The sequence below is a fragment of the Macaca mulatta genome, chromosome 14 (assembly GCF_049350105.2).
Source record: "Macaca mulatta isolate MMU2019108-1 chromosome 14, T2T-MMU8v2.0, whole genome shotgun sequence".
Classification (NCBI taxonomy): Eukaryota; Metazoa; Chordata; class Mammalia; order Primates; family Cercopithecidae; genus Macaca; species Macaca mulatta.
The window spans coordinates 108,730,181-108,744,535 of NC_133419.1; positions in this window are offsets into that span (position 1 = coordinate 108,730,181).

A 14,355-nucleotide genomic window follows, 5' to 3' on the forward strand; every position below is an offset into this window, starting at 1 on the left:
CTATGCCCGGCTAATTTTTGTATTTTTTGTAGAGATGGAATTTTGCCAGGTTGCCCAGGCTAGTCTCAAACTCCTGGGCTTAAGTGATCCACTTGCTCGGTCTCCCAAAGTGCTGGGTTACAGGTGTGAGCCACTGCACCTGGCTCCACTTTTATTAGTAATAGCCTCAAATTGGAAAACACCCAAGTGCCCATCAACAGAATAAACTGTTGTCTATTCCTACAATACTATAGTGCATGAAAAGAACAAAGTACTACTATGGGAAACAATTTGAGATAAATCTCACATGCATAATATTGAGTGGCAAAAGCCATTACATATTGCATGCTTCTATTTATGTGAATTTCAAGAAAACTAAGAAGGTAAAACTAATCCATTTTAAGAGTCAGAATAGTGGTTACCTTTGGTGTTATGAATTGAATTGTGTCCCCACAAAAAGTATGTCAAAGTCCTAATCCAGGTACCTGTGAATGTGACCTTATTTGGAAATAGGGTCTATGAGAATGTAATCAAGTAGGACAAGATCAGAGTGGATTAGGGTGGGCCCTAATTCAATGACTGATGTTCTTATAAGAAGAGGACAATTTGGACTGGGCAAGGTGGCTCACGCCTGTAATCCCAGCGCTTTGGGAGGCCAAGGTGGGCGGATCACCTGAGGTTGGGAGTTTGAGATCAGCCTGACCAACATGGAGAAACCCCATCTCTACAAAAAATACAAAAAGTTAGCTGGGCATGGTGGCCCATGCCTGTAATCCCAGCTACTCAGGAGGCTGAGGCAGGAGAATCACTTGAACCTGGGAGGCAGAGGTTGTGGTGAACTGAAATCATGCCATTGCACTCCAGCCTGGGCAACAAGAGCGAAATTCTATCTAAAAAAAAAAAAAAAAAAAGGAAGAGGGCAATTTGGATATAGAGATATAGAAGGAGAATGCCACGCGACGATGGAGGCAGAGACTGGAGAGAGGTCACTGCCAGCCAAGGAACACCAGGGATTGTTGGCAACCCTAAGTCTCCTAGGAGACTCAGTCTCCTAGACCGTGAGTCTAGGAGAAGGGCATGGAACAAATTCTCCCACAGAGCATCCAGAAGGAATCAACCTCACCCATACCTTGATTTTGAACTTCTAGTCTCCAGATCTGTGAAAGAATAAATTTCTATTGGTTTAAGCCACCTAGTCTGTGATAATCTAGGAAACTAACACACTGTGGAGAAATATCAACTGGGAGAGAGCAGGAAGGAGACTTCCGGGACATAAAGATAATTTATATCTTGATCTGAGGAGTGGTTACATGGTATATACATATGTAAAAATTCACTGACCCACACTTTTATGTGCACTTTTAAGTTATACCCAATTTTTTAAATGTACATGAAAAGAAAAACAAATGGGGGAAAAAATAGCACATAAAATAAAGCTTAGGTCCAGAGTGACATAAAACATAATCTCATGGTTGGCTGTGGTGGCTCATGACTGTAATCTCAGCAAATTTGAGAGACCGAGACAGGAAAATCGCTTGAGCCCGGGAGTTTGAGGCCAGCCTGGGTGACTGAGCAAGACTTCAATTCTTAAAAAATGAAAATAAAAATAAAAGATAACCCCTTTAAGCATACTCATCTTACTGGATTTTAGAGCTTTTGCTTATATGGAGTACATTATACTATTCTATCTATTTTTGTAAATGTTTGTTTGAAAATGTCCGTACTAAGAAGTTTTTTTAAAAATAACACATAGCCACTAGGAGTTTGGGAAATCTAAAAGTTTTGCTTTCCAGCCTTTGCAAATGAGGAAGGCACACTAGAAGGAAACTGAAGGGGGATCAAGTGCTAAGCCATCGTGTTACCACGTAAATGAAACACAAAAGGGGTGATGTAAATTGGAAAGCCCCTTTCCCGCAGTCACTTCCATCTCTCCAATAACCAGAGTATTTATTTATTTATTTATTTATTTATTTATTTATTATCTTTTTGAGATGGAGTCTCGCTCTGTCACCTGGCTGGAGTGCAATGGCATGATCTCAGCTCACTGCAACCTCCACCTCCTGGGTTCATTTGATTCTCCTGCCTCAGCCTCCCAAGTATCTGGGATTACGGGCACGCACCACCACAGTCAGCTAATTTTTTTTTTTTTTTTTTTGAGACGGAGTTTCACTCTTGTTGCCCAGGCTAGAGTGCAGTGGCTCGATCTCAGCTCACTGTAACCTCTGCCTCTGGGGTTCAAGCAATTCTCCTGCCTCAGCCTCCCAGGTAGCTGGGATTACAGGTGCCCATCACCATGTCCGGCTAATTTTTTACATTTTTAGTAGAGATGGGGTTTCATCATTTTGGCCAGGCTGGTCTCAAACTCCTGACCTCAGGTGATCTACCCACCTCGGCCTCCCAAAGTGCAGGGATTGCAGATGTAAGCAATCTGGCCAATTTTGTAGCAGTTTTTTTTTGTTTTGTTTTGTTTTTTTTTTTTTTTTGAGACAGAGTCTCGCTCCATCCCCAAGCTGGAGTGCAGTGGCACGACCTCGGCTCACTGCAACCTCCACCTCCCGGGTTCAAGCAATTCTCCTGCCCCAGCCTCCCAAGTAGCTGGGAGTACAGGTGCCCAGTATAGCCTCCAGCGACATGACTCCTAAACCATAATTTCTAATCTTGTGGCTAATGTTATTACTATAAAGGCAATCTGGTCCCCAGGCAAGAAGGAAGTCTGCTATGAGAAAGGGGTGTTATTGTCTTTGTTTTAAACTATAAACTATAGTCCCAGGTGTGGGTTACTCACGCCTGTAATCCCAGCACTTTGGGAGGCCAAAGTGGGTGGATCACCTGAGGTCAGGAGTTCAAGACCGCCAGGCCAACATGGTGAAACTCTGACTCTACTAAAAATACAAAAAACTGGCCTCGTGCAGTGGCTCACACCTGTAATCCCAGCACTTTGGGAAGCTGACGTGGGCAGATCAAGAGATCAGGAGTTCGAGACCAATCTGGCCAACATAGCGAAACCCTGTCTCTACTAAAAATACAAAAAATTAGCCAGGTGTGGTGGCCTGTAATCCCAGCTACTTGGGAGTCTGAGGCAGGAGAAGTGCGTGATCCCGGGAGCAGAGGTTGCAGTGAGTGGAGATCACACCATTGCACTCCAGCCCGGGCGACAGTGCGCGACTCCATCTCAAAAAACAAAACAAAACAAAACAAAAAATTAACCAGGCAGGGTTCCCTCTTTTGGCTTTGGAGCCCCCCTCCCTCTGTCTCTGTACAGGGGAGCTTCTTCCTTCTGTCTTCTCCCTTTCTTCTTGCCTATTAAACTGTCAACTCCTTAAAACTAAAAAAAAAAAAAAAAAAAAATTAGCCAAGCATCCGAGTGGGTGCCTGCAATCCCAGCTACTTAGGAGGCTGAGGCAGGAGAATTGCTTGAGCCTGGGAGGCGGAGTTTGCAGTGAGCTGAGGTCGTGCCATTGTGCTCTAGCCTGGGCAACGAGAGTGAAATTCCGTTACAAAAACAAAAACAAAAACAGAAACAAAAAAACTATAAACTACAAACTAAGTCTCTTTCAAAGTTAGTTCACTGTACGCCCAGGAATGTACAAGAACAACTTGGAGGTAAGACGCAAGATGGAGTCTGTTAAGTTAGATCTCTTTCACTGTCTCAGTCCTGCAAGTTGGTGGATCCTTGCACAGTTACCCCCAAGACCCAGGGCTTATATACAATAATAGGGAATTTGCCAAAAGGCAGGACATACAGTAAGTATGCGAAACTATAAATCTTAACAGGCATTCTCGGAACTGGAGTTAATCATAAATCAACATGGATTACCATATGGAGTTGATTTAGCTTCCACAAATCTGTACTTCGTGGGGGAGAAGAAGCAAGCTAGAACTAAATTACTAGATAACAACAGCATATAAGCTGGGAGAGTCATAAAGTATTCTAAGGTTCTTGCATTGTTTGGGAAAAGGATAAAACTTTTGATTAATTTTAGACTTTCCTAAGTTTGTATGTTATGACTACTATGAAAGAATAGGCATAATGTACAAAACTTCCAAACAAGTATAAGAGAAAAAACTCAGCCAATTCAAAAGAAGGAAGAGAGAGAGACAGAAAGAAACATTAAGACAAGTTGAAAACCACATAGTAATTTGGTTTAAATAAATCCAAATATGTCAGTAATCATCCTATATGTAAATAGACTAAACTGTCCAATGAAAAGGCAAAGATTAAAGTAGATTCAGCGGTTCAAGTAACAAAAAGGAAAAAAAAAAAAAGAAAAGGCAAAGAAACTAAAAATAAAACACAGCTGGGCATGGTAGCTCACGCCTGTAATCCCAGCACTTTGGGAGGCTGAGGTGGGTGGATCACTTGAGGTCAGGAGTTTGAGACCAGCCTGGCCAACATGGTGAAACCTTGCCTCCACTAAAAATACAAAATTTGCTGGGCACGGAGGCACACACCTGTAATCCCAGCTACTTGGGAGGCTGAGGGAGGAGAACTGCTTGAACCCGGGAGGCAGAGGTTGCAGTGAGCCGAGATTGCCATTGCATTCCAGCCTGGGCAACAAGAGCAAGATTCTGCCTCAGAAACAAAAAACAAAACAAACAAAACAAAATCCAGCTATGTGCTATTTCAAGATATATATAAATATCATTATTATACAGAAATATTGAAAAGCAATGAATAGAAAAAAAAATACGCCAGGCCAATACCAGCTAAAATGAAGTTGGAAAAGCTCTATTAGCATCAGAAAAAGTAGACTTTCACACAAAAAGTATTAGGACAGATAAAGAGTGTCATGTTGTAATAATAAGATACTCAATTCAACAGAGATGTGTAACAAAAACTACCCTGTACCTAATAATAAAAATTTAAAACATACGAAGTAAATATTGACAATTGTATAAGGAGAAACTAAGTTTCTATTTCTTCCTATAATGGAAGAATAGGTTGGGTCTCAAATTTTAATCTAACTCATGATCCCATGATGGGCTTGTTAAAACAGATTGCTAGCCGGGCGTGGTGGCTCATGCCTGTAATCCCAGCACTTTGGGAGGCTGAGGCGGGTGGATCACCTGAGGTCGGGAGTTTGAGACCAGCTGGACCAACATGGACAAACCCCGTCTCTACTAAAAAGTACAAAATTAGCCCAGTGTGGTGGCGGGCGTCTGTAATCCCAGCTACTAGGGAGGCCGAGGCAGGAGAATCGCTTGAACCTGGGAGGCGGAGGTTGCAGTAAGCCGAGATCACACCACTGCACTCCAGCCTGGGTGACAAGAGTGAAACTCCATCTAAAAAACCAAACCAATCAAAAAAAACCTGAAGTGCTTTTTTGTTTTGTTTTGTTTTGTTTGAGACTGAGTCTCGCTCTGTCACCCATTCTGGGGTGTGTTGGCAAGATCTAGGCTCACTGCAACTTCTGCCTCTCAGGTTTAACCCATTCTCCTGCCTCAACCTCCCCAGTAGCTGGGATTACAGGTACCCACCACCATGCCCGGCTAATTTTTGTATTTTCTGTAGAGACGGGGTTTCAGCATGTTGGCCAGGATGGTCTCGAACTCCTGACCTCAAATGATCCACCCGCTCCGGCCTCCCAAAATGCTTGGATTATAGGCATAAGCCACCATGCCCAGTCCCTAAAAATTGAAGTGCTTTTGAACATTTTCCAGGCAGAAGTAAAAAGAGAAAGGGTTTGGACATTTGGGATATAATGGAACACCCTTTAAAAGTGCTGCTGGCAAAAAGTAAGTAAGTAAGCACTTGAGAAATTTGGGCATATAGTATTGAGTGCATATGAAGATGATATTTTAAGCTCAAGAATGAACTAAAAGTCTTATTGAACTGCTAGCAGTTTTGAAAAGTATTGAAAAACTATAGTGGCACAAAGAATTGAAAAGGCAAATACAGCGCCATCCTGTATCAACTGCGTATGCCGTGTTCCTTAATGTTTCTTACAATTATCCTCACAGGCTCAGCCACTTGTCAGCAAAAATTAAATGGCAGAGTTATACTGATATCATTACTGAGATGCTGCTTACTTTTACAAAACACTCCTTAAGACATTTACTAATGCACTACAGTGTGTTATAAATCATTAAAATCAAATTCAGAATAGCTAAATAATTTAAACATTTGTCAAAATAAATCAGCTAAGAATATTCTGAGGTTTAATGTATTTGATTTCCATGCTTTGATTTACTTGTTTTTGTGTTAAATCAGATAAGATTTTAAAAAGTTAAACTTTTCATTCATATATGCCAAATAACATCGCCTTTACTATGCTGCAAGGCACATTAGTTAGAAAACAAACTTAAATACACCAACACAAAAGACTTATAAACTGATCAAGAAATTTGGGTGGGTTTCCCATGAGTCATGAGTACTCAAAGTTCAAATGGCAGTCCTGTGTACAGACAAATTTTCACAGACCATATGTCCCAATTTTTAGTTTAACGTATATGACCCTTGGGCTCAAGACACTATTGTATGTATTAATGGATATAGAGGTATATGTGTTCTTGGCATCAAGAAATTAGCAGTATCAGCCAGGCATGGTGGCCCACACTGGGTGGATCACCTGAGGTCAGGAGTTTGAGACCAGCCTGGCCAACATGGTGAAACCCCATCTCTACTAAAAATACAAAATTAGCCGGACGTGGTGGTGCGTGCCTGTAATCCCACCTACCTGGGAGGCTGAGGCAGGAGAATCACTTGAACCTGGGAGGTGTAGGTTGCAGTGAGCCAAGATAATGCCACTGCACTCCAGCCCAGTGAGACTCTGTCTCCAAAAAAAGAAAAAGAAAAGAAAAGAAAGAAAAAAAGAAAAGAAAAGAAATTAGCAATGTGTATTAAAGAAATGAGGCATATGCATTAAAAGTTAACTGACAAAGTAAGGCACTAAATGTTAGTATGAATGATAAATTATACAGGAATTTCAAACGAGATGAGATGGCTCTGAATTAAATCAAAGAAAGCTTACTTGGAAGAAGAAGAGAAAAAAAACAAAAAACCTCTTTCCCTGAGCTTTAAATTATGATTAGGTCCTGGATAGGCTATGAGTAAGGGAGAATTTGGAAGTCAGGTAAAAAGTGGAATATAACATGAAAGAACAGACAAAACGGCCTGGCTGAAAGAGGGGGTTTCATGATAGGAAACAGGAAAAGAGAAGGAAAGAAAGGCAAATTGAAATCTGATTGTTAAGAGTCTTGAGCTTTGTAAGTCAAGAAGTTTCCATTTCCTTCTATGAAACAGTGGACAGTCATTAAGAGGCTTTTTAAGCAGTAGAGTACTAAGAAGATTGCTCAGGTAGAATAAATTAGAAAGGATTCTGAATGTACAGAGGGCCATTAGAAGGTAATTATTACAGCACCACAAGTGGTAACAGGGTGCACTTTAGTAGTGATGACAGGAGTACCAAAGACGGAACCAAGACAAAGGAAATAACTATAGAACTCGGTGATTGCTTGCCAAGGAAAGGAAAGAGATGAAAGGTAACCTGAAGAGGTTATTTTGTTTTGCTGTATTGTGATAAGAACACTTGATGCAAGACCTATCCTGTTAATTTTTTTTTTTCTTTGGAGACGGAGTTTTGCTCTTGTCGCCTAGGCTGGAGTGCAATGGCGCAGTCTTGGCTCACTGCAACTTCTGCCTCCCAGGTTCAAGCCAGTCTCCTGCCTCAGCCTCCCGAGTAGCTGGGATTATAGGTGTATGCCACCAGGGCCGGCTAATTTTTGTATTATTGGTAGAGACAGGGTTTCACCATGTTGGCAGACTGGTCTCTAACTCCTGACCTCAGGTGATGCACTCGCCTCGGCTTCCTGAAGTGCTGGGATTACAGGCATGAACCACCATGCCCAGCCCTGTTAATATTTTTGAAGTGTATAAGACATTATAGTACAATGTCGTGCAGAACTCTAGAATTTATTCATCTTGCTTATCTGAAACTTTATGCCCATTAATTGGTAAATCCCCATTTTCTCTTCCCACACCCCCCACCCCCACCCCTGGCAACCACCATTCCAATCTTTGGTTCTATGAATTGGACTCTTTTAGATACCTCATATAAGTAGAATTATGAAGTATTTGTCTTTCTGTGAGTAGCTTATTTCACTTAGCATATTTCACTTAGTATGTGAAATAGCTGTGAGTAGTTTATTTCACTTAGTCTTCAGGTTTCATCCATGTTATTGCATATTGCTGAATTTCCTTTTTTTTTTTTTTAATTAAGGACTTGAATAGACATTTCTCCTAAAAAGACACACAAATGGCCAATATGTGAAATACACACATCAAAACCACAGTGAGATACCACCTCACAACTGTCAGGAAGGCTATTGTCAAATAAAAGATGGCAAGTACTGGCAAGACGTAGAGAAATTAGAACGTTTGGACACTGTTGGTAGAAATGCAAAATGGTGCAGCCATTGTAAAAAACAGTATGAAGGTTTCTCGAAAAACTAAAAATAAAACTACCATATGATCAAGTAATCCCTCTTCTGGGATCCAAAATAATTGAATTCTGAATCTCAAAAGATATTAGCACTCCTATATTCATTGCAGCACTGTTCACAATAGCCAAGATGTGGAAACAGCTTGAATGTCAATCAAAAGATGAATGAATAAAGAAAATGTGGGCTGGGCATGGTGGCTCACGCCTGTAATTCCAGCACTTTGGGAGACCGAGGCGGGCGGATCACCTGAGGTCGGGAGTTTGAGACCAGCCTGACCAACATGGAGAAACCCTGTCTCTACTAAAAATACAAAATTAGCTGGGTGTGGTGGCACATGCCTGTAATCCTAGCTACTCAGGAGGCTGAGGCAGGAGAATCGCTTGAACCTGGGAGGCAGAGGTTGCGGTGAGCCCAGATTGTGCCATTGCACTCTAACCTGGGCAACAAGAGCGAAACTCCATCTCAAAAAAAAAAAAAAAAAAGAAAAGAAAAGAAAATGTGGGCCGGGCGCGGTGGCTCAAGCCTGTAATCCCAGCACTTTGGGAGGCCGAGATGGGCGGATCACGAGGTCAGGAGATCGAGACCATCCTGGCTAACACGGTGAAACCCCGTCTCTACTAAGAAATACAAAAAATAGCCGGGCGAGGTGGCAGCGCCTGTAGTCCCAGCTACTTGGGATGCTGAGGCCGGAGAATGGCGTGAACCCGGGAGGCGGAGCTTGCAGTGAGCTGAGATCCGGCCACTGCACTCCAGCCTGGGCTACAGAGCGAGACTCCGTCTCAAAAAAAAAAAAAAAAAAGAAAAGAAAATGTGTTATATAAAACCCGAAAGTTTTGAGAGTGACTGAGAGACTGATGGTACTATTGACAGAGAAAGAGAAATCAGGAGAAGTCAGTTTGTAAAGAAGAAAACGAGTTTGATTTTCAAGCATGTTGTAGTTGAAGGAGCAGCTGAGCTTTCAGGGAGTCAAGTCTGGGCCTGTTACATGGAAAAGACAATAGTAGAGAGAAAGATTTGGGTTTTTTTGTTTTTTTGTTTTTGGTTTTTTGCCTAGAAGCGGTGGCTGAAAAGATTAAACTGAATTAAATTCCCTAGGGATGAGAATGTAAACAGAGAACCAAACCTAGAAAACACCCTATTTACAGGATGCAAGGGGAAGAGAGGCTATTGTGGAGGCCAAAACACTTAATGGATCTCAGTGCAGGAAATGGAAATATGAAACATGAGTGATGATAATGATTACTATTTTAGAAGTTTGTCCTCAATATTATTCAAGTAAATATAAGGTATTGAAATTTCACTTAAGAATAATGAGGCCGGGCGCGGTGGCTCAAGCCTGTAATCCCAGCACTTTGGGAGGCCGAGGCAGGCGGATCACGAGGTCCGGAGATCGAGACCATCCTGGCTAACACGGTGAAACCCCGTCTCTACTAACAATACAAAAAATTAGCCGGGCCAGGTGGCGGGCGCCTGTAGTCCCAGCTACTCGGGAGGCTGAGGCAGGAGAATGGTGTAAACCCGGGAGGCGGAGCTTGCAGTGAGCTGAGATCCGGCCACTGTGCTCCAGCCTGGGCGACAGAGCGAGACTCCGTCTCAAAAAAAAAAAAAAAAAAGAATAATGAAAAGGGGCCGGGTGCTGTGGTTCACACCTGTAATCCCAGCACTTTGGGAGGCCGAAGTGGGTGGATTGCCCAAGGTCTGGAGTTTGAGACCAGTCTGACCAACATGGTGAAATCCCATCTCTACTAAAAATAAAGAATTAGCTGGGCTTGGTGGTGCATGCCTGTAATCTCAGCTACCGGAGAGGCTGAGGCAGCAGAATTGCTTGAACCTGGGAGGCGGAGGTTGCAGTGAGCCCAAATCAGGCCATTGCACTCCAGCCTGGGAAACAAGAGCAGAAACTCAAAAAAAAAAAAAAACAAACAAACAAACAAAAAAAAAAAACAAAGAAAAGGAAAGAAAAGAAAAGAAAAAAAAGAATAATGAAAAGGTAAGAGGGATACCAAAACTGTTTTTCAGGAATTCTGAAACTAGAAATTATAACAGGCCAGGCATAGTGGCTCACACCTGTAATCCTAGCATTCTGGGAGGCTAAGGCCAGAGGATCACTTGAGCTCAGGAGTTCAAGACCAGCCTGGGCAGCATAAGTGAGACCACCCCCCATCTCTAAAACAAATAAATAAATACAAGTTAAAAAAAAAAAGAAATTATAACATTTTAAGAGACAGAGATGGCCAGGCACTGTGACTCACCTGTAATCAGCACTTTTGGAGACCAAGGCAGGAGGATCATTGAGCCCAGGAGTTCAAGACCAGCCTACAATTTTACACACATGCACACACACAGATTAGCCAAGCGCAGTGTTGTGCACCTGTAGTTCCAGCTAGTTGGGAGGCTGAGGTGGGAGGATCACTTAGGACCCGGGAGGTCAAGGTTGTACCACTGTACTCCAGCTTGGGTGACAGAGCAAGACCCTGTCTGAAAAAAAAAAAAGAGACAGATAAATGTTGCTTATCTGTGTTTCAAATTAAGTGTGCATCACTCATTTAAGTAAGACGAAGGCTAATAAAGTATATGAATACAAATATTTGAGTTAATAAAAACTACAAAGTTTCTAGGAAGAAGAAGATGAAATTATCCATAATAATCACACACACACACACAGGGAAAATAAATCGCCTGTGCTACCCGAGTCACTTAACTAGTTGCATTTTTAAAAATAAATTGACAAGTTGATTGAACTAACATATTTGATTGACTGTTTAGAATCATGATCATGATGGTCATGCAGATGAAGCCAAACATATTCAAATCTATGGTTAAATCCTGATTACTCGCTAACATATTGTAGACAGTCCTGTAACCAACTCAATGGTTAGGTCCCTGAATTCTAACTGGATTGATCCTGTTTCTACATTATGTTAAGCAATAAAGTAATGTTTAGAAATAATTGCCTTGTGGACGGGCGCGGTGGCTCACGCCTGTAATCCCAGCACTTTGGGAGGCTGAGGCGGGTGGATCACATGGTCAGGAGATCGAGACCATCCTGGCTAACATGGTGAAACCCCGTCTCTACTGAAAATACAAAAAAATTAGCTGGGCGTGGTGGATCATAAGGTCAGGAAATAGAGACCATCCTGGCTAACATGGTCAAACGCCGTCTCTACTAAAAATACAAAACAATTAGCCGGGCGAGGTGGCGGGCGCCTGTAGTCCCAGCTACTCGGGAGGCTGAGGCAGGAGAATGGCTTGGGCCCAGGAGGCAGAGCTTGCAGTGAGCCAAGATCGCGCCACTGCACTCTAGCCTGGGCAACAGAGCGAGACTCCGTCTCAAAAAAAGAAAAAGAAAAAGAAAAAGAAATAATTGCCTTGTATAAGCATGAAACTATTGTTGGTAAACTTTTATGGAACCACAGAATTGTAAGAAGACTCTAAAGAGGTTAATACTGACTGGGCACAATGGCTCATGCATGTAATCTCAGCACTTTGGGAAGCCAAGGGGGGTGTGGATCAGCTGAGGTCAGGAGTTCAAGACCAGCCTGGCCAACATGGTGAAACCTCATCTCTACTAAACATAAAAAAAAAAAAATTAGCCAGATGTGGTGGCACATGCCTGTAAACCCAGATGAGGCAGGAGAATTGCTTGAACAGGGAAGCAGAGGTGACAGTGAGCCGAGATCATGCTACTGCATTCCAGCCTGGATGATGGGAGTGAGACTCTGTCTCAAAAAAAAAAAAAAAAAAAAAAAGGAAAAGGAAAAAAGAAAACAAGAGGTTAATATTAAAACCAGAAGGCTGTATAGTTTTTTTGTTGTTGTTGTTCTTTTTTTTTGGTTTTTTTGGGTTTTTTTGGTTTTTTTTGTTTTGAGACGGAGTCTCGCTCTGTCACCCAGGCTGGAGTGCAGTGGCCGGATCTCAGCTCACTGCAAGCTCCGCCTCCCGGGTTCACGCCATTCTCCGGCCTCAGCCTCCCAAGTAGCTGGGACTACAGGCGCCCGCCACCTCGCCCGGCTAGTTTTTTGTATTTAATAGAGACGGGGTTTCACCGTGTTTGCCAGGATGGTCTCGATTTCCTGACCTCGTGATCCGCCCGTCTCGGCCTCCCAAAGTGCTGGGCTTACAGGCTTGACCCACCGCGCCCGGCCCCTTTTTTTTTTTTTTGAGACGGAGTCTTGCTCTGTAGCCCGGGCTGGAGTGCAGTGGCCGGATCTCAGCTCACTGCAAGCTCCGCCTCCCGGGTTTAGGCCATTCTCCTGCCTCAGCCTCCGGAGTAGCTGGGACTACAGGCGCCCGCCACCTCGCCCGGCTAGTTTTTTTTTTTGTATTTTTAGTAGAGACGGGGTTTCACGGTGTTAGCCAGGATGGTCTCGATCTCCTGACCTCGTGATCCGCCCGTCTCGGCCTCCCAAAGTGCTGGGATTACAGGCTTGAGCCACCGCGCCCGGCCAGAAGGCTGTATAGTAAAATAGCAACAATTTAGGAGTCAAGCAAACTTAGACCCAGATAGAACATTGAGAGGGTCATGTAAGTGCACATATGTATTACATATGCACATCATAGTAAGGACTTAGTTAATGTTGTTAAATAATTAGTTAACAAAGTTCTGACCTCAGATGTGCATGGACAGCAGAGGAAGCCATACATACAAATTGCCAATTAAAATAAAGTTAAATAATACAATAATAAAAATGCTTATTATTATTACTATATTAAGTGCTTACCATGTGTCAAATATTATTTCCATTTATATAACAGGAAATTGAGGCCTAAAGAGGTCATTCATATAATGGGGGATGGTGAGCAGTAAAAAAAAAATTTTTTTTTTAAGAAAAAAATGTATGGCTGGGCATGGCGGCTCATGCCTGTAATCCCAGCACTTTGGGAGGCCAAGGTGGGTAGATCACTAAGTCAGGGGTTCAAGACCAGCCTGGCCAAGATGGCGAAACCTGGTCTCTACTAAAAATACAAAAATTAGCTGGGCATGTTGGCAGGTGCCTGTAATCCCAGCTACTTGGGAGGCTGAGGCAAGAGAATAGCTTGAACCGGGGAGGTGGAGGTTGCAGTGAGCCAAGACTGCACCACTGCATTCCAGCCTGAGCAACAGAGTGAGACTCTAAAAAAAAAGAAAAAAAATTTACATAGTTAATAAGTGATAGATTCAAACCCACATTTGCTAACTCCAGAGTCTGGGCTCTTAAATGCAGACATGTACAGTCTCCAGGTAGAGTTGAATAGAAGGTGCTATGGAAGTAGAAAAGAAGAGTCTTTGGCTGGGTGCAGTGGCTCATGCCTGTAATCCCGCACTTTGGGAGCCTGAGTTTAATAAAATGGATCATGTGAGGCCAGGATTTCGAGACCAGCCTGGCCAACATGGTGAAATCCCATCTCTACTAAAAATACAAAAATTAGCCAAGCATGGTGGCACACACCTGTAATCCCAGCTACTTGAGAGGCTGAGGCATGAGAATCGCTTGAACCCAGAAGGCAGAGTTTGCAGTGAGCTGAGATCATGACATCTCACTCCAGCCTGGGCAACAGAGTGAGACTCTGTCTCAAAAAAAGAAGAAGGAGAAGGAGAAGAAGCTCTTGAGGCGGACTGGCAAGAGACAGTATAGAGTGAGTGAAAGGGGATCAAGAATGACTTTACTGACAAGATGGCAAAGGCAGCTCCTTAAAAAGTAGGAATTTGAGGCCGGCCTTGTTGGCTCACACCTGTAATCCCAGCACTTTGAGAGACCAAGGCGAGCGAATCACCTGAGGTCAGGAGTTCGAGACCAGCCTGACCAATATGGCGAAACCCTGTCTCTACTAAAAATACAACAATTAGCCGGGTGTGGTGGCAGGTGCCTGTAATTCCAGCTACTCGGGAGACTGAGACAGAATTGCTTGAATCCAGGAAGTGGAGTTTGCAGTGAGCCAAGATCGTGCCACTGC